Source organism: Giraffa tippelskirchi, chromosome 5 (genome assembly GCF_054371585.1).
Source record: "Giraffa tippelskirchi isolate mGirTip1 chromosome 5, T2T-mGirTip1v1.2.pri, whole genome shotgun sequence".
Taxonomy (NCBI): Eukaryota; Metazoa; Chordata; class Mammalia; order Artiodactyla; family Giraffidae; genus Giraffa; species Giraffa tippelskirchi.
In genome coordinates this window covers 38859987-38879438 of record NC_137279.1, presented here as the reverse complement: position 1 = coordinate 38879438, position 19452 = coordinate 38859987, and positions in this window count along the sequence as shown.

Below are 19452 nucleotides of genomic sequence, written 5' to 3'. Positions count from 1 at the left end.
ACAACATCAACTTTTGTTAATATACCCACCTGGCAATGTTAAGGTGGTGTATTCCTCTTCCCAGTATCAATGGAAGCAAGCTACACCAGGTTTAAATATAATTTAGAGTCTTACGGCCATGTTTATCAACAAACCCTCATTATAACAAGAACCAGGGAGACTTCTAACTGAATGAAAAAAAAATCAATAGATGCAAACACTGAGATGACAGAGATATTAGAATTATCTGACAAAGATATTAAAACAACCATCATAAAAACACTTCAATGAGCAGTTATAAATATGCTTAACCAAATGAAAAAAATAGAGCTTTAGCAAAAAAAAAAAAAATTCAACAAAGAATTAGAAAACATAAGAACCAAATGGAAACTTTAGAATTTAAAAATGCAATAGCCAAAATAAGAAAACTCAATGGATGGGTTCAGTAACATAATGTAAGGAACAGAGGAAAAAATCATTGAATTTGAGGATAAAACAGTAGAAATCACCCAAGTCTGGAAAAAAGAAAAAGGCTGAAAAAATTATAAAAAAAAAAAGCAAAACCTTATATACGTGTAGGGCTATAACAAAATATATAACATTCATGTTATTGTTAGAGTCCTAGGAGAAGAAAGATTACAGATTCAAGAACTTAAGGGGGCACCAAACAGCATGAACTCCCTAAAAATTCACATCAATACACATTATAGTATAGCTTAGGAAAACTAAGTTAAAGTCACTCAGTCAAGTCCGTCCGACTCTTTGTGACCCCATGGACTAAACAGTCTATGGAATTCTCATGCCAGAAAACTGGAGTGGGTAGCTGTTCCCTTCTCCAGGGGATCTTCACAATCCAGGGACAGAACCCAGCTCTCACACATTGCAGGCAGATCCTTTACCATCTGAGCCACAAGGGAAGTTTTATGAAAACTAAAGACCAAGAAAAAGTTTTAAAGCAGGAAGAAAGAAGCAACACCTTAGCTTTAGGGGAAGAACAGTTTGAATGATGAGAGGTTTCTCATCAGGAACCATATAAACTAGAAGTGATACATTTTTCAAATGGTGATAGGAAACTACTATCAACCTGTTATCCTGTATCTAGTGAAAATATTCTTCAGGAATTAGAAGATAATTAATATATTCTTAGATGAAGGAAAACTAAGAGAATTTCTTTCCAGCAGATCTATTGTACAAGAAAGCCTAGGAAAACATTTCACAATATATACAATTTGTTATATATTTGTTAATATATGGGCTTCCTGATAACTCAGCAGTAAAGAAACTGCCTGCAATGTAGGAAGCTTGCAGGAGACGTGGGTTTGATCCTTGGGTCAGGAAGATCTCCTGAAGAAGGAAATGGCAACCCACTTCTAGTATTCTTGCCTGTGAAATCCCATGGACAGAGGAGCCTGAAAGGCTGCAGTCCATGAGTTACAAAGAGTTGTACATGAGTGTTAATATATAGCAGATTATCACATTGTACACTTTAACTCTGTTCCAATTATATTTGTCAATTGTACTTTAGTATAGCTAGAAAAAAAATATTTTTAAAGATTATTTTATAAACTTCAAGAAAAGAAAAAAGAAAAGCCAAGTGAAGTTTTCTAAACAAAAGCAACAACACAAAAAGAATCTTGGAATATCACAAAGGAAGAAAGAACACAGTAAGAAAAAAAATGGGTACAAACATTAGAAATTCATTCTCCTCTTAAGTTTTGTAAATTATATTTGAAAATTGAAGCCGAAATATAACATTTTCTAATTGGTTTTAAATGTATGGAGAGAAATTATTTATAACTATAAGCTAGAACAGATAAAGGAAGATAAAGGGAAATAAGAATTGTGAGAGTTAATTTCATGTGTCAATTTGCCTGGGCTGGGTTATGCTCAGATAGCTGGTAAAATATTATTTCTGGATATGCCTGTGAGGTATGTGAGGTATTTCTGGCAGAGATTAGCATTTGATTTAGTATACTGAATAGAAAGAGCCACTGTTACTGATGTGGTCAAGTATCCAATCTTTTGAGGACTTGAATGGAACTAAAGGGTGAAGGAAGGGCAGATTCTCTTCTTTAAGCTGGAACATCTCTCCTTACCTACCATTGGACATTGAGCCTCTGGGTCTAGGGCCTTTGGTCTCCAGGTCTTTTACCAGTGGCCCCCTGTTTCTCAAACCTTCAGATTCATACTGAATTATACCATCTTTCCTGGTTCCCAAGCTTGCACACAGCAGATTGCAAAACTTCTTGGCTTTCATAACTGCATAAGCCAATTTCTATAATAAATCTCCTCTTCTATGTCTATCTCTACATCTATATATCCTATTGGTCCAGTTTCTCTGGAGAACTCGAACACAACATTTCTGCAGTTCATTCAAACTAGTAAATGACTACACCAGTGGGCTATAATAAATTATGCATATATAATATAATATCTAGAGCAAGTACTAAAGAGTTATACAACAAGATACAATCAAAAACTGTATAGACAATTAAAATGGAAATGTAAAAAATTCTGAAGCAAACTGCATGGGGATAAAAGGAGACCAGAGAAGTGGAAAACAGAGAAGAAAGCAGAAAAATCAAACTGGCAGATGTGAAGCCCTAAATATACACAATTATTTTAAATGTAAATGGTCTACATGCATCAATTAAAAGCAAGTGATTCCCAGAGTGTATTAAAAATTATAATCTGACTATATACTGTCTATAGTGATCCACACAGTTAAAGGCTTTGGCATAGTCAATAAAACAGAAACAGATGTTTTTCTGGAACTCTCTTGCTTTTTCAATGATCCAGCGGATGTTGGCATTTTGATCTCCGGTTCCTCTGCCTTTTCTAAAACCAGCTTGAACATCTGGAAGTTCATGGTTCACGTATTGCTGAAGCCTGGCTTGGAGAATTTTGAGCATTACTTCACTAGCGTGTGAGATGAGTGCAATTGTATGGTAGTTTGAGCATTCTTTGGCATTGCCTTTCTTTGGGATTGGAATAAAAACTGACCTTTTCCAGTCCTGTGGCCACTGCTGAGTTTTCCAGATTTGCTGGCATATCGAGTGCAGCCCTTTCACAGCATCATCTTTGAGGATTTGAAATAGCTCAACTGGAATTCCATCACTTCCACTAGCTTTGTTCATAGTGATGCTTTCTAAGGCTCCCTTGACTTCACATTCCAGGATGTCTGGCTCTAGGTGAGTGATCACACCATCGTGGTTATCTGGGTCGTGAAGATCCTTTTTGTACAGTTCTTCTGTGTATTCTTGCCACCTCTTCTTAATATCTTCTGCTTCTGTTAGGTCCATACCATTTCTGTCCTTTATCAAGCCCATCTTTGCATGAAATGTTCCCTTGGTATCTCTAATTTTCTTGAAGAGATCTCTAGTCTTTCCCATTCTGTTGTTTTCCTCTATTTCTTTGCATTGATCACTGAGGAAGGCTTTCTTATCTCTCCTTGCTATTCTTTGGAACTCTGCATTCAGATGGGAATATCTTTCCTTTTCTCCTTTGCTTTTCACTTCTCTTCTTTTCCCAGCTATTTGTAAAGCCTCCTCAGACAGCCGTTTGTCTCTTGAGAAACCTGTATGCAGGTCAGGAAGCAACAGTTAGAACTGGACATGGAACAACAGACTGGTTCTAAATAGGAAAAGGAGTACGTCAAGGCTGTATATTGTCACCCTGCTTATTTAACTTATATGCAGAGTACATCATGAGAAATGCTGGGCTGGAAGAAGCACAAGCTGGAATCAAGATTGTAGGAGAAATATCAATAACCTCAGATATGCAGATGACACCACCCTTATGGCAGAAAGTGAAGAAGAACTAAAGAGCCTCTTGAAAGTGAAAGAGGAGAATGAAAAAGTTGGCTTAAAGCTCAGCGTTCAGAAAACTAAGATCATAGCATCTGGTCCCATTGCCTCATGGGAAATAGAAGGGTAAACAGTGGAAACAGTGTCAGACTTTATTTTTTGGGGCTCCAAAATCACTGCTGATGGTGATTGCAGCCATGAAATTAAAAGACGCTTACTCCTTGAAAGGAAGGTTATGACCAAACTAGATAGCATATATAAAAGCAGAGACCTTACTTTGCCAACAAAGGTCCATCTAGTCAAGGCTATGATTTTTCCAGTGGTCATGTATGGATGTGAGAGTTGGACGGTGAAGAAAGCTGAGCGTCGAAGAATTGATGCTTTTGAACTGTGGTGTTGGAGAAGACTCTTGAGAGTCCCTTGGACTGTAAGAAGATCCAACCAGTCCATCCTAAAGGAGATCAGTCCTCGGTGTTCATTCAAAGGACTGATGTTGAAGCTGAAGCTCCAATACTTTGGCCACCTCATGCGAAGAGTTGACTCATTGGAAAAGACCCTAATGCTGGGAAGGATTGGGGGCAGGAGGAGAAGGGGACGACAGAGGATGAGATGGTTGGATGGCATCACCGACTCAATGGACATGGGTTTGGGTAAACTCTGGGAGTTGGTGATGGACAGGGAGACCTGGCGTGCTGCAATTCATGGGGTCGCAAAGAGTCAGACATGACTGAGCGACTGAACGGAACTGATATACTGTCTGTTAGAAACTCAAATACAGGAAATTTAGATATATTGATATATGCAAGTTAAAAGTAAAAACTTCTTGCACATATTAAAAGAAAGCAGGAGTGGCTATGTTAATATCAGATACATTAGACTCTAAGAAGAGAAAATTACCAGAGAAAATGTATGTAATTAAAGAGTCAATACATCAGTAAGACATAAAACACTAAATATATATGTGCCAAATAACAGAGTTGCAAAATATGTGTAGCAAATACTGACAGAACTGAAAGAAGAAATAACGAATCCACACTAACATGTTGGAAACTTTAACATTCTTTTCTCAAAAATTTGTATGACAACTAAGTAGAAAATCAGCAAAGGTATAGAATTCAATACCATCAACAAGCAAGTTATAGTTGGCATGTGTAGAACAATTTACTCAACATATGTTCAGTACAAATACTCAAGAAACATATACCAAGATAGACCATATCATGAGCCAGAAAAAAATCTCAATAAATTTAAAAAAAATTTAAATCATACAAAATATGTTCTCTGATCACAAGAAATCACTTACAGAGAGATAAAAGGAAAGTCTTCAAACACTTGCCTAGTAAACATCACGTTTCTAGATAACCCATGGGTCACAAAGAAATCTCAAAGGAAACTTAAAAAAAATACACTATTGTGATTGAAACATAAATAGCAATATATCAACATTTGTAGGACACAACTAAAGCAGTTCTGAGAGAAAAATTTATAGTACTAAATGAATACATCAAAAAGATTAAAAAATCTCAAATAAATAATCTAAGCTTCCATCTTGTGTTAAGGAAAATAATGGCTCCCTAGAACCTGTGAACATGTTATCTTAGATGGCAAATGTAACTTTGTTAATGTGATTAAGTTCAGGATATTGATATGGGAAATTATCCTGATAGTACCAATGTAATCACAAGGCTCCTTAAAAGACAGAGTCAGAAGTGTCAGAGTGAGAGAGACTTTAAGCTACTATGCTGTTGACTTTGAAGATGGAAGAAGGAATCATGTGCAAAGAATACAGGCAGCCTCTAGAAGCTGGAAAAGGCAAGGAAATATAGTCTCCTCTAGAGCCTTCTGAAAGAAAGCAGTCCTACTGACACTTTTACTTTAGCCCATGGAACTTCTGACCTACACAAGAGTAAGAAAATCAATTTAAGTCATTAAATTTGTGATAATTTTTATAGCAGTAATAAACTAATACAGATTTTGGTACCAAAACTGGAATCCTGCTGTAGTAAAACTTTATAATGGGAAGTGGCCTTGATATTGGGCAATTGCAGAGGCTGGAAGAATTTTGAGAAACATGATAGATGGCTTCCTAGAAACTTGTTGTTGTTTAGTTGCTAAGTCGTATCCAACTCTTTTGGGACCCAGCCAAGAATACTAGCGTGGGTTGCCATTACATGTTAATGACTCTGCTAGTGAGAACTCAGAAGTGAGGAATGTGGTAAAACAAAACAAAACATATTGTCTTGGAGAATACCTTAATCATCGTGTCAGGCAAATGTATGCCCCTCAGTTCTGTCTCGTCACAACAAAGATTTGGAGCGACGGACATTAAAGCCCTCGGTGCATCACAGCTCTCCGTTCTTGGACAGACCATGTTATAGCTCTAAGACAAATCAGTGTCACAGATCTATTTTATTTAGAATATAGCAGAAGAATCCATCCTCAAAGCATGAGGGCATGCCGACCCAAAGATGCGAAGAGAAGAGAGTAGGGGAGCGTGTGGGAGAGAGAGAGAATGGAGAGCAAGAGAGGGAGAGCAAGAGAGAGGGAGAGAGAGAGCGTGCAAGAGAGAGAGCGAGAGCGAGAGAAGGCGAGCCGGTTGGCTCCTCTTTTATATGTTTTTCCTTCCCCCTGGGCCCGCCCTATGCAAATTGGGCTAGCCAGGATTGCTGTTTGTTCCACCTGAAGTCCTCACTCAGGTCCATGGACCTTCCTTTGACCTTCCTTTGTTCCCTTCCTTGTCTTTTATCCACCGCCATTTTGGACTCCTGTTTCCTATTCTAACTACCTAACACATGATGAGCAGACTTTTTAGAAATATGCATATTACAAAAGCTACTGGTGAGGGCTCAGGTGAAAATGAGGAACATGCTATTGAAAGTGTGAGAAAAACTTAGCTGAATTGTGTCCTTGTAGTTATGTGGGAAGCAGAACTCATAAGTGATGAACTTGGAAATTTAGCTGAGGAGATTTCCAAGCAGTGTTGAAGGTACAGCATGTTTTCTTCTTCTTCTTCTTTTACAGTAAAGTGGGTGAGGATAGAGATAAATTAAGGGAAGAACTGTTAATTAAAGAGACTAAGACTTGATGATTTGGGAAATCCTCAGTCTGTCCAAACTTACAAATATGCTAAAGTTAGAAGGGTCACTGCCAGGAAAACCTACTCTGATGAGAAAGCCAAGGGTGTGGCTAGACAATCTTTTGTTGTGCCTTGAAAGGAATCAAATACCACCGTATTCAGTCATACAGGGGTCACTGAAGAAATTAGATGCGTGACTCATGAAGCCCCTCAGCCACCTCAACAGAAGCCAAAACTAAAAATAACATTATCTAGGGAAGATCTATGGAGCGGTCTCTTGTCTCATGGAGTAAATCCCCTTACATACAAAGGAAATCCACGAGTTTCTAGAAGGTTCAGTCCAAACACTGTCCATTTGGACTGAAATGAATAGATAGAGAATAAAATGATAGATAGTTGACCTTCCAAAATTCTACAGGAGAGAAGTAGGTTGAGGAAAGTATTTAGCTTCAAACACTATACTTCATGAAAAAGGAAGGAAACTCCAAAGACAGAGCCTCAAGGTTGAGTTTGAGGGAAAAGCCTCAAACTCGGTGGTTGGAGCCATGAACCACTAAGGATTACTTCCAGGCCAGAAACCCAGTATTGTTTGCCCATATTAATAAATAAAACTCAGCCACATCTTAAGTAGTAATGGGGGAAACAGACAAATTATAATCCTTTTCAAATTAAATGACAATACTAAAAGGAAAGGCTTCTCTGGTGGCTCAATGGTAAAGAAACCTCCTGCCAATGCAGGATACACAAGTTCAGTCCCTGGGCTGGGAAGATCCCCTGAAGAAGGAAATGGCAACCCACTCCAGTATTTTTGCCTGGGAAATCCCATGGACAGAGGTGCCTGGTGGGCACAGGCCACATAGGAGAGTTGAGTGGGGATGTACTGGGACACACCACTCCTGCATCCCTCAAGTCCTTCGTGGTGACACTAATCTTTGCAATCCCTCAGCAGTGTGGTAGTGACTTTGGTTTACTATTTTCCTAGGAAGAGGCACTTCTAGTGGCTTCCACTTTGCCTTTCCTATGATTATAGCCCTCACTCTACAAGTCAGGGCACTAAGGAGATTCTACCAACTGCTGAGCATGTATTCTTGAAATAGAGAGATAGCCACAGAAGGGACTTCCCTGGCAGTCCAGTGGTTAAGACTCTATGCTCCCATGTAGGGGGTACAGGTTCAATCCTTGATCAGGGAACGAAGATCCTACATGCCACATGGTGTGGGGAAAAAAAAAATAGAAGAAATAGCCACAGAATATGTTTGGTGTCCCACCATTCCCTCTCTGAGATGGATCTGAGCTAAAACTCCACGTATTTATCTAAACTTTATAAGCCTCTCCTCTGCCTGGTGGACCATAGTGATGTTTTGGGTCTCCTGGAATTTGTGTTAGTTCAGAGTCAGTGTCCAGTATTCCATGAAAGGTCTGATTATTTCCTTTTCTCCAGTGCACAGTAACTCTGGTAAAAGGCCATATATCCCTTTGTGAAGGCTGGGAAAAAAGTTAACAGTATACATCTTATCTATCTCAAGAGGTTTATTGTGAGTGATTGACTCATATAGTTATAAAGGCTGAGAAATCCCACAATCTGCCATTTGCAAGCTGAACTATACACCAGGAAAGCTGGTATATAGTTCTAGTGAAAGCCTGAAGGCTTGAGAACAGGAGTACCAATGATGTAAGTCCCAGTATAAGGGCAGGAGATGACCAAGGCCAAAACTCAAGCAGTCAGGCAGCACGAAGTCCCCTTTTTTTGCCTTTTTATTCTTTTCAGGCCCTCATCAGATTTAATAATGCCCACCCACACTGGAAAACAAAACAGACTTAACTCAGCCTAGTTATTCTAATGCTAATTTCTTCTGGAAACACCCTCCCTCACACACCTAGAAATAACATTTAATCAGTTATCTGGGCATCTTGTGACCTAGGCAAATTGACATAAAATTAACCATCACATTTCCATTGCTCCCTATTACCTCACTAGGTCAGGTTACCATGGCAAGCCTCTCACAATCAGGTATTTCAAGGCAAAATGAAGGCACGCATCTTTAGGAACATGAGATTATGACAAGCTTGCCTCAAAATTTGATGGCAGCATCATTAATTCTGCCATTCTGTGAGCATCCAGTCAGGGATTTATACACCTGTTTCCCCTTCCTAAATACAGTCTTCCAAACCAACTGGGGGTTTTCTTGAGACCTCCCTTCTCACTTCTCTTGGGGTACTGGAGGAGGAGGCTGCTCTGTCTTCTGTAAGAACGAAGAAGCTGCTTAGGGTGAGAGTAGCTGGAGGAGGACTCGGGCAAGCAACCAGAGGTCTGGGATGTTCTATCATGTTTCCTACAATTTTTTTTTTTCATACTCTTGTTCTAACCTCAGGGTAATAACAGAAAAACAGAGCCTAAATTTGTGAGGTAGAAGTAGGAGCTGGGAACACAGACCTACTGCTAATTTGCATATCAAGTTCATTAAAAAAAAAATACATATGGAGCTCTCTCCTCTCTAGCCCTGATGCCTTGCTCTAGGTCATGCTAAATAGGTTTATTAATTTCTGATTTGTTGTTTCTCTGATTTTGCATGGCATTGGATATTAAAAAACAGACCTTCTTTCACTTTTAGGAATATATGATACAGAAATTGTTGTCTGTGTCAAGGATATGTGTACAAGATGTTCATTCTAACAGTGAAAGTTTAAAAAACTTATTCAGCAATAGGAGAAATGGTTCAGTAAATTATGATCCATCTATAGAGGCAATACATGGAATAGTGGTTAAAAGCATGGGCTCTGGAGCTAGAGGGCTTCCTGGTAGCTCAGCTGATAAAGAAATTGCCTGCAATGCAGGAGGCATTCCTGGGTCGGGAAGATTCCTGGGTGGGGAAGATTCCCTGGAGGAGGGATAGGCTACCCATTGCAGTATTTTGGGGCTTCTCTGGTGGCTCAGATGGTAAAGAATCTGCCTGAAATGCAGGAGACCTGGGTTCTATCCCTGGGTTGGGAAGATTCCCCTGGAGGAGGGCATGGCTACCCACTCCAGTATTCTTGCCTGGGGAATCCCCATGGACAGAGAAGCCTGGTGAGCTACAGTCCATGGGGTCACAGAGAGTGGGACACAACTGAGTGACTAAGCATGGCCCACCACAGCTGGAGCTAGAATGTCTGTTTCCAAATTTTGACTCTAATATTTATTAGCTGTGTGACTAACCGTCAACTTCCATATCTATAAAATGAAGATACACTAATTCCTACCTAATATAGTTATTGTGTGACTTTGAATACATTTTTTGGTCTGCCTGAAAAAATTTTGAGAATAAGATCTCCAACGTTATCAGTGACAAAACTTGAAATGTTTATATACTTCACAGGCAGCATTGAGAAACTATCAATATTCAACAGTATTTTGCATTTTTAAAGAACGTGGATTTTTATATAGGTTAGTTAATATCTAAAACCCAGGTACTCTCCAGACAAGCTGGCCATCTCTATATATCTGCCCAAATCTTGATATTACACATGGGACTATGTCACTAAAGGCCAACAGCCTTGGCCATTGCTGAATCAGGAGAAAATTCCCCCAGGAGTTTCCATCTTCTGCTTTCCTAGTGGTCAAATAAAGAGATTATGAGCAGATCAACCACACAGGCAGAGAAGTTCAGGATGCTCCCATATCTCAGTGTACTCCTGGTTTCACTGTGGAAAGACTTCATTAGCCTTTCAACAGCAACGAAGTTGACAAGTGGTGGCCCAGCTGCAGCTTTACCTTGCACTCTTTGCATATGAGCCTTTGCTAACACAGGGCTTCACAACCTAGACAATTTCTTCATTTATTTCCTTAACTTAAAGCCTCTCAGATTTTTTTATTTTTCTTAAGACCTTTGCATTTTCCCTAGAGCCTCAACCAACTCTTACCTGACTTTCCTCCAAGCTATTTCACCACATCCTTAGGGAACTCCAACTCATGAGGATAGTTTCTTCTAGCCCTCAGTTACTTTAATGAATTCCCTTATTCCTTAATCCCTTTATTGAAACAAACAAAAAAATGCAATTCCCAATTTAACCTCTGTTCCCTTCTTGTCCATCCTGTCTTATGGAGGCTGCATGTTACTCTTTATTCAACAAATTCATCTCTATCAAATTCTCATTACAGCACTTCCAGAGTAATAGTTCTGAAAGAATGGTCCCCAAACCTGAAAATTGACTAGAAAAGCAAATTTCTTGGCTTTATTCCAGGTCTATTGAAACAGAAACTCTGGAAATAGGGTTCAGCAATGTGCTTTTGAATAAACCCTCCAGATGATTCTTAAGCACAATAAACTTTGAAAACCACTCTTCCAGAACATTACATCTCAACCCTTGTTTAAATATATTTCTCATTCAAAATTCATGACATTTTGTTACACCATTCTCTACCTTTCCTGGACAGTGTCATCTACCATTTTCACATTTACCCACATTCAAAGTTTGCATCTTAACTCCCAAGTCATACTTATCTTGGATGTCTTCAGTATTCAGGGGACAAAGCACCCAATGCCCTAGCCTTAGAGTCCTTAAAGTACTCCGCAATCTTGACCCATACCATGTGTCAACAGATGACACCCAAGGCCACATGCTGAACTTTATCATCAATTGGAAATATTTTTCCTCTGAAATTTCAAAGTCCAAAGCCCCAACCTTGATTAACATTCTGACCATCTCAATTAACAACTTGATCATCTTCTCAATTTATTTCCTCAATATTTGTTCTTTCTTCTCAAAAAGAAACCTAAGATTTTTTGATCTCCTCTTTTTCCACCTATACTATTACTCTTCTCTAGCCTTGTTTCTTTTACTTTCTAGTATAAACTTTATAATACACTGCTTAAGTCCTTTACATTCAAACAACTTAATTTTCCTTCTTCCCCTATACCTATGATACTACTTTTCAACTTGAATCATTCTTGAATGATAATGTCTGAATTTCTTTCCATGTCAGCCACTTTCTATACTCTTACATTTCAGCTGCTGGAGAAAATCACAGGAATGACAAGTTAACACTACTAAATACCTCCAAAAGTGAGCTCTTTCTACAATTCCATCAGTGATAATCCCAGTTGTTCACCGCACTTAAAACATTTATTCTTACTCTCCACATCTGAACAGGTCCCCTAAATCAAAGGTAAAATCAAAGTCCACAAATATTAATCTCCTCAGTTTCTCACTTCTACATCTAGAAGCTTACTATCAGCAGCATTCTTTCCCTATTTCCATTCTATTTCATAGGATATGTGGTGCCATCCATATACAGTGTTCTCTAGCCTCGTTTGGAGTCTTGGTCTACCCTGGTAGCTCAGTGTTGGAGAATCCACCTGCCAATGCAGTTCAGTTCGGTTCAGTCACTCAGTCGTGTCTGACTCTTTGTTGACCCCATAGACTGCAGCATGCCAAGCTTCCCTGTCCATCACCAACTCCTGGAGCTTGCTCAAACTCACGTCCATCGAGTAGGTGATGCCATCCAACCATCTCATCCTCTGTTGTTCCCTTCTCCTCATGCCTTCAATCTCTTCCAGCATCAGGGTCTTTTCAAATGAGTCAGCTCTTCACATCAGCTGGCCAAAGTATTGGAGTTTCAGCTTCAGCATCAGTCCTTCCAGTGAATATTCAGGACTGATTTCCTTTAGGATTGACTGGTAGTTCTCCTTGCAGTCCAAGGGACTCTCAACAGTCTTCTCCAACACCACAGTTCAAAGCATCAGTTCTTCATTGCTCAGTTTTCTTTATGGCCCAACTCATATCTACATATGACTATTGGGAAAGCCATAGTTTTTACTATATGGGCCTTTGTTGGCTAAGTAATGTCTCTGCTTTTTAATATGCTGTCTAGATTGGTAATAACTTTTCTTCCAAGGAGCAAGCATCTTTTAATTTCATGGCTGAAATCACCATCTGCAGTGATTTTGGAGCCCAAGAAAATGAAATCTGTCACTGTTTCCATTGTTTCTCCATCTATTTGCCATGAAGTGATGGGACTGGATGCTGTGATCTTTGTTTTTTTGAATGTTGAATTTTAAGCCAGCTTTTTCACTCTCTTCTTTCACCTTCATCAAGAAGCTCTTTAGATCCTCTCACTTTCTGCCATAAAGGTGGTCTCATCTGCATATCTGAGGTTATTGATATTTCTCCTGACAATCTTGATTCCAGCTTGTGATTCATTCAGCCTGGCATTTCTGCATATAAGGTAAATAACCAAGGTGACAATATACAGCCTTGACATACTCCTTTCTCAATTTGGAACCACTCCATTGTTCCATGTCTGGTTCTAACTGTTGCTTCTTGACCTGCATACAGGTGTCTCAGGAGGCAGGTAAGGTGGTCTGGTAGTCTCTTCTCTTGAAGAAATTTCCACAGAGTGTTGAGATCCACATAGTCAAAGGTTTAGTGTAGACAGTGAAGCAGAAGTAGATGTTTTTTCTGGAATTCTCTTGTCTTTTTTATAATCCAACAGATGTTGGCAATTTGATCTCTGGTTCCTCCGCCTTTTCTAAATCCAGCTTGAAAAAAAGGCAAAACAAATGAACAAAGTCTCTGAAACCAGCTAAGGTTTTATCTCATTCTTTTCATTGGTTATCAAGTTTCTTAAAGTTACCCATATTTTCTGTAAACAATTCCTCAGCTCTTTCTTTTCCAGTAAAAATAATGTATTACTATCACTTCCCTGAAACTGCTGTCTCCAAGGTCACCAAAACACTTCTAAACACCAAATCTATTTATCTGGCAGACAGCTAAGAAACTCTCTCTGGGTCTAGTTTCTATCTCTCTGGACACTCCTACTTGTTTTTTTCACCAGATATTGTTGTTTTTACTTGTTCATTATATGCTTTTCTTCCACAAGTTTTCATCTTTCATCCTCTTCTCACAGTGAACACTTTCTCTGGGTGACCTCATTCCTGCCTATTTCCTTCACTGCATCCAAATCACTGTCTCCAGTGTAGATGCTCCTGAGTCTCAAATCTAAACGTCCTGCTGCCCATAGATTTCTCCATCAAAATTTCTGTTAGGCACTATAGACTCAACAGATCCATAACTGGGATCATAGTCTTTCCCATCAAATCTGCTTCCTGTTTTATTTATCTCCATGAATGGGACCACTAGTCATCTGAAAGTCATTCCTCTGCTCCTTATCCCCATAAAATCATTCTTATTTGACTTTCTTCACACTCTCTCATACATTCCTTCTCTTAGTTCATCTTATCCATAGTTATTGCAATAGTTCCACCATTGTCTTTCTTGTCTCCTTTCTAACCTACTTTTAACCTTGAGCTTTCTACTCCTGTTATTTGGTTCCTATTCCAGTCAGGTAAGTTGCAGGGAAAAGATACGTTCAAGAAGCCGAGGTGGAGCAGAGTGGTGGTGCTTCTTACCTCATATTGCAATATATCATGCTAACTCATAAATATCAATATTATGTCAAGAGGGTAGACAATGTCATGAATGTAAGGCAGAAATGAATGGTGAGACTCAGAGGATGGACCATGGAACCAAATGGGGCAAAGAATTCTGGAAATCTGTTGGAGAATTTTGAAGTGGGTAGTGGGTATAATGGATGAGTTGCAAGGTGGAGCACAGGTGCTCTCTTTATGTGGTTTCTGGAAGACTTTAGGGGCTTCTCTGGTAGCTCGGACAGTAAAGAATCTTCCTGCAATGCAGGAGAGCCAGGTTTGATCCCCAGGTCAGGAAGATCCCCTGGAGAAGGGAATGGCTACCCTTTAAATGATTATATGGAACAGAAAGTTGCTAGAACTATATTCTAGAAGGAAAATCACATCATATTAATTTCCTGCTTAAACTACCATATACCACATGATAAAGTCAAAAATTCTTGCCATGATTCACCAGACTCATTGTGATTTGATCTTTGGTTAACTGCACAACCTCCTTTTCATCCCTCCTAACACATGTGCCTCAGACACAGCCAGTTATAGCAAACTATTTGGTATCTTAATGTAGGGTGTTTTTTCTGCTTGGAATGCCTATTTCCTGACCCACCAGTCTGCTATTCTCTGGTTTATTCTTTGAGACTCATCTTAAATAATTCCTCTTCCTTGACCCACTATGTGTTTTTGAGCAGATCTATGACATAGTAAGAGGAGGGCATGGCAACCCATTCCAGTATTCTTGCCTGGAGAATCCCATGGAGAGACAAACTTGGTGGACAGTAGTCCATGGAATCACAGAGTTGGACATGACTGAAGTGATTTAGAACATGACATAATAAAAGATATATTTTAGAAAGAGAGCTCCATGGCTACAAGAAAAGAAAGAAAGGCAGAGACGCTAGTTCTACCTGCAATGATCATAGAATAAAGTAATGGCTGTGTAGGGATAGAGACATGGCTGTAACAAACAAACCAAAACAAAAGTCATAGGCTTTTTATGATTGTGATATATTAGAGTAACTGTTTAAATAGCATCTATTGGGTATTGTTGCTGTTGTTCATTAGCTCAGTCATGCCTGACTCTTTGCCACCCCAAGGACTGCAGCCTGCCAGATTTCCTTGTCCTTCACCATATCCCAGAGTATGCTCAAACTCATGTTCATTGAGTCAAAGATGCCATCCAACCATCTGGTCCTCTGTCACCCCTTCTCTTCCTGCCTTCAACCTTTCCCAGCATCAGGGTCTTTTCCAATAGTCAACTCTTCCCATCAGGTGACCAAAGTATTGGAGCTTCAACTTCAGCATCAGTCCTTCCAATGAATATTCAGGGTTGATTTCCTTTAGGATTGATTGGTTTGATTTCCTTGCAGTCCAAGGGACTCTCAAGAGACTTCTCCAGCACCATGGTTCGAAAGCATCAACTCTTCAGTGTTCAGCCTTTTTATGGTCCAACTCTCATATCTGCACATGACTACTGGAAAAACCATAGCTTTGACTATATGGACTTTGTCAGCAAAGTGATGTCTCTGCCTTATAATATGCTGTCTAGGTTTGTAATAGCTTTCCTTTGAGGCAGCAAGCATCTTTTAATTTCATGGCTGCTCTGTTTTTGGAGCCCAACAAAAGAAGACCTGTCACTGTTTCCATTTTTTCCCCATTTATTTGCCATGAAGTGATGGGACCAGATGCCACAATCTTAGTTTTTGAATGTTGAGTTTTAAGCCAGTTTATTCACTCTCTTCTTTCACCTTCCTCAAGAGGCACTTTAGGTCCTCTTTGCTTACTGCCATTAGGGTGGTGTCATCTGCATATCTGAGATTCTTGGCAATCTTGATTCCAGCTTGTGATTCATCCAGCCTGGCATTTCCCATGACATACTCTGCATGTAAGTTAGATAAGCAGAGTAACAGGAATAGAGAATAGCAAGGAATAGCAATAGAGAACTAGCAAGGAATAGAGAACTGATTAAAAAATCAGTGACTTCCAGGATTCAGAATGATGTTTTTCAAAAAATAACAAGTCTTATCAACACTAAATGGTAGTTTTCATCTTCCACATTTCTCCTTCTTCTCATATTCAGCCTTTTCAGTGATAATATTATAAGCCAATACAGTCTTCAGAAAAAATAATAATTTTTTGAGCTAGAAGGAATTATTAACAATTTTTTTTCCACTGCTGGTTCTTTCCAAGTACTCTTCTGTGGCTGGACCTACAGCACTTAATGTGAAAAAGGTCTTGAGGCCATGCTTGTTCCTTTCATCCCTGACTGAGTGGAATACTTCAACTGTTTAACTAGGCCCTAGTATCCTAATGGAGTATCCAGCATCAAATCATAGAAAAGCATGACTCATGAAGCAATTGTGTAAAATGATGAAAATTCTTTTACTGTTCTCCTTTAATTTCTCTTGTCTGGGTTGATTAGGTCTCCAACTACCAAAGCTGTAAAGCCAAGGGAGATTTACCTAGTATTGTGAGAAAAAGAAAATAAACCTGACAACTTTCATCTCTTCTCTAAGAAACTGAAGTCTATCTACAAGAAAACCAAGGCTTCCTTTATTTTTAGGTAAGAGAAAACATTGCATTTCTTGTGTGAAGTTCTTAGAGCCACTTGCACATTGTCAGCCACTTTTTGAAGTCACAAACAAGATCAAACAACATCCTTCAAAGCCCTGAGTATAGTGAAAGAAAAACTCCTTGTGCCTCTCTCAAGGAGATCCCCAGGCCGAAGGAGAAACCTGGCCTGCCTATTTTACTTCTATAAGTATCTAGATAAAGGGAGTCATTTATCCTTTATGTTTTAGTCTTTATGCTTTATGTTTCAGTCTTTTGGTGCTATTGGAAATGAAGTATTCCTTTTTCAGTGAATTTTCCATTGAATGGGAACTTATTTCTTTAAGCACCACACTTTATTTTTATCACTATTAATTAAAAGATCTCTTTAAAAATATATGCTGTTTTGCCTTGTTAAATAATATACTGGATAGCATTTAATAGTCACTTGATAACCTTAGGTTATCATGTATGATGTCAGTTACTAAATATTATTTTCCTGACAGGATTCTGAAATATATAGAGTGCTACTTGTCACCACATTAATCTGCCTTAGATAGTACTAAATCCTCTAGCTTTGCTGTGTGGACTTTAACTATCACTCTTACTCTTTTGTCTTCAAGAAATAGTTTGTTCTTGGGAAAATTAAAAGAGACATAAATGACTAGACAGATATATTATGTTCACGAATCAAAAGATACAATATTTTAAAGATATCAGTTACTCAAAAATCTATGTGTAGATTCAATGTAATCACAATCAAAATCTCATCAAGGTTTGTTTGTAGAAATTGAAAGCTGATTCTGAAATTTCCATGTAAATGCAAGAAACCCTGAATAACCAAGACAATTTTTAAAATGAAGAACAAAGTTACAGTACTCAGATTTTAAGAATTAGATGGCTATAAAACTATAACCATAAAGCTACAGTAATGAAGTCAGAGGGTTAATAGGGTTAACTGATTTTCAACAAAAGTATTAACCCATTCAATAAGGAAAGTATAAACTTTTTAACGAGCAGTCCTAGAGCAATTGGTTAAAGTGAAGTGAAGTCACTCAGTCGTGTCCGACTCTTTGCGACTCCATGGACTGTAAGCTACCACGCTCCTCTGTCAATGGGATTTTCCAGACAAGAGTACTGGAGTGGGTGCCATTTCCCTCTCCAGAAAGAGCAATTGGTTATCCTTATGCAAAAGTAACATTGGGTTTTCCTGGTAGCTCAGCTGGTAAAGAATCTGCCTGCAATGCGGGAGACTTGGGTTCAGTCCCTGGGTTGGGAAGATCCCCTGGAGAAGAGAAAGGCTACCCACTCCAGTATTCTGGCCTGGAGAATTCCATGGACTGTATAGTCCATGGGCTCACAAAGAATTAGACACTACTGAGCAACTTTCACTCTCATGCAAAAGTAACCTTGACCCTTAACTCACACGATACATAATGCTTAATTTGGAATGGATCATAAATCTAAACAGAAGATATCAAACTATAAAAGTCTAAGAAACAAAACATAACCAAAAAGTCTACAAGGCACCGAATTTGGCAGTAAGTTCTTAGGTTTTCTGTGACCTGGTGGGCTAGAGTTCACAGGGTCGCACAGAGTTGGACATTACTGAAGCAACTTAGCATGCATGCATGACTACAAATGGACTGCAGAAGGGAATTTTAAGGATGATGAAACTAGTCTGTATGGTACTGCAGTGGTAGATAAAGGTACTCTGTGCTTTTGATAAAACCTATAGTAGTGTGCATCACAAAGAATAAACCTCATTTTATGCAAACTTTTGAAAAATCAAGTAGGATATTGAAGAGATCCTGGAATAGAACACAGACTGTGTTAAACAAATACAGATACATGACATAATCTTCCTGAAAAGGAAGAGGGAGAAAGGAACCATCACAGACTAAGAAAGACTAAAGGAAAATGAGAATAAAATATAATATGGCATACAAGATTGGCTCCTCGAACAGCAAAAGACATTAACAAGAAAACTGATGAAATCCAAATAGAGTATGGAATTTAGTTAATAGTGATACCAATATTAGTTTACTGGTTTTGGTAAATATGCCATAGTAATTTAAGTTAGTTGTGTTAGGGGAAATTGAAACTCGGTGGGGGGTATATGGGACTTCTTTTGCAACTTTTCTGTAAATCTAAAATTATTTCTAGATAAAATGTTTAAATGAATTAATAAATATCTAAGAGTCTATAATATGCAGTTTATATATACTGATTTTATATAAACCTAATTTATATATCTTGATATAAATGATGGAATAAATAAATAAATGAGGAAGAATGAACAAATCTTCCTTACAGAAGAATTGCAAATAATAAATGCAGAAATAATGAGAGAAATACAAAATCACCATTACAACACCAGAGTACTTTGTGATGCAGGCAATGTCTATTGATGGGTACTAAAATTAGCGGGCAAAACTTTATGGAGAAAGAGAATACTTGCAGTTTCAAAGAGAATACTTGCATCTTTCCAAAGATGAATTTCCATGGTGGTTTTAACATATGGCCACAGATTTTTTGCTACCCTTTTCTCCGGGAGGTGGAGGTTTGAGTATGGGTTGAACTTAGTGACAAGATTCAAATGAGTAAAATATGAGCTGAGAAAAATAGTCACTTTATA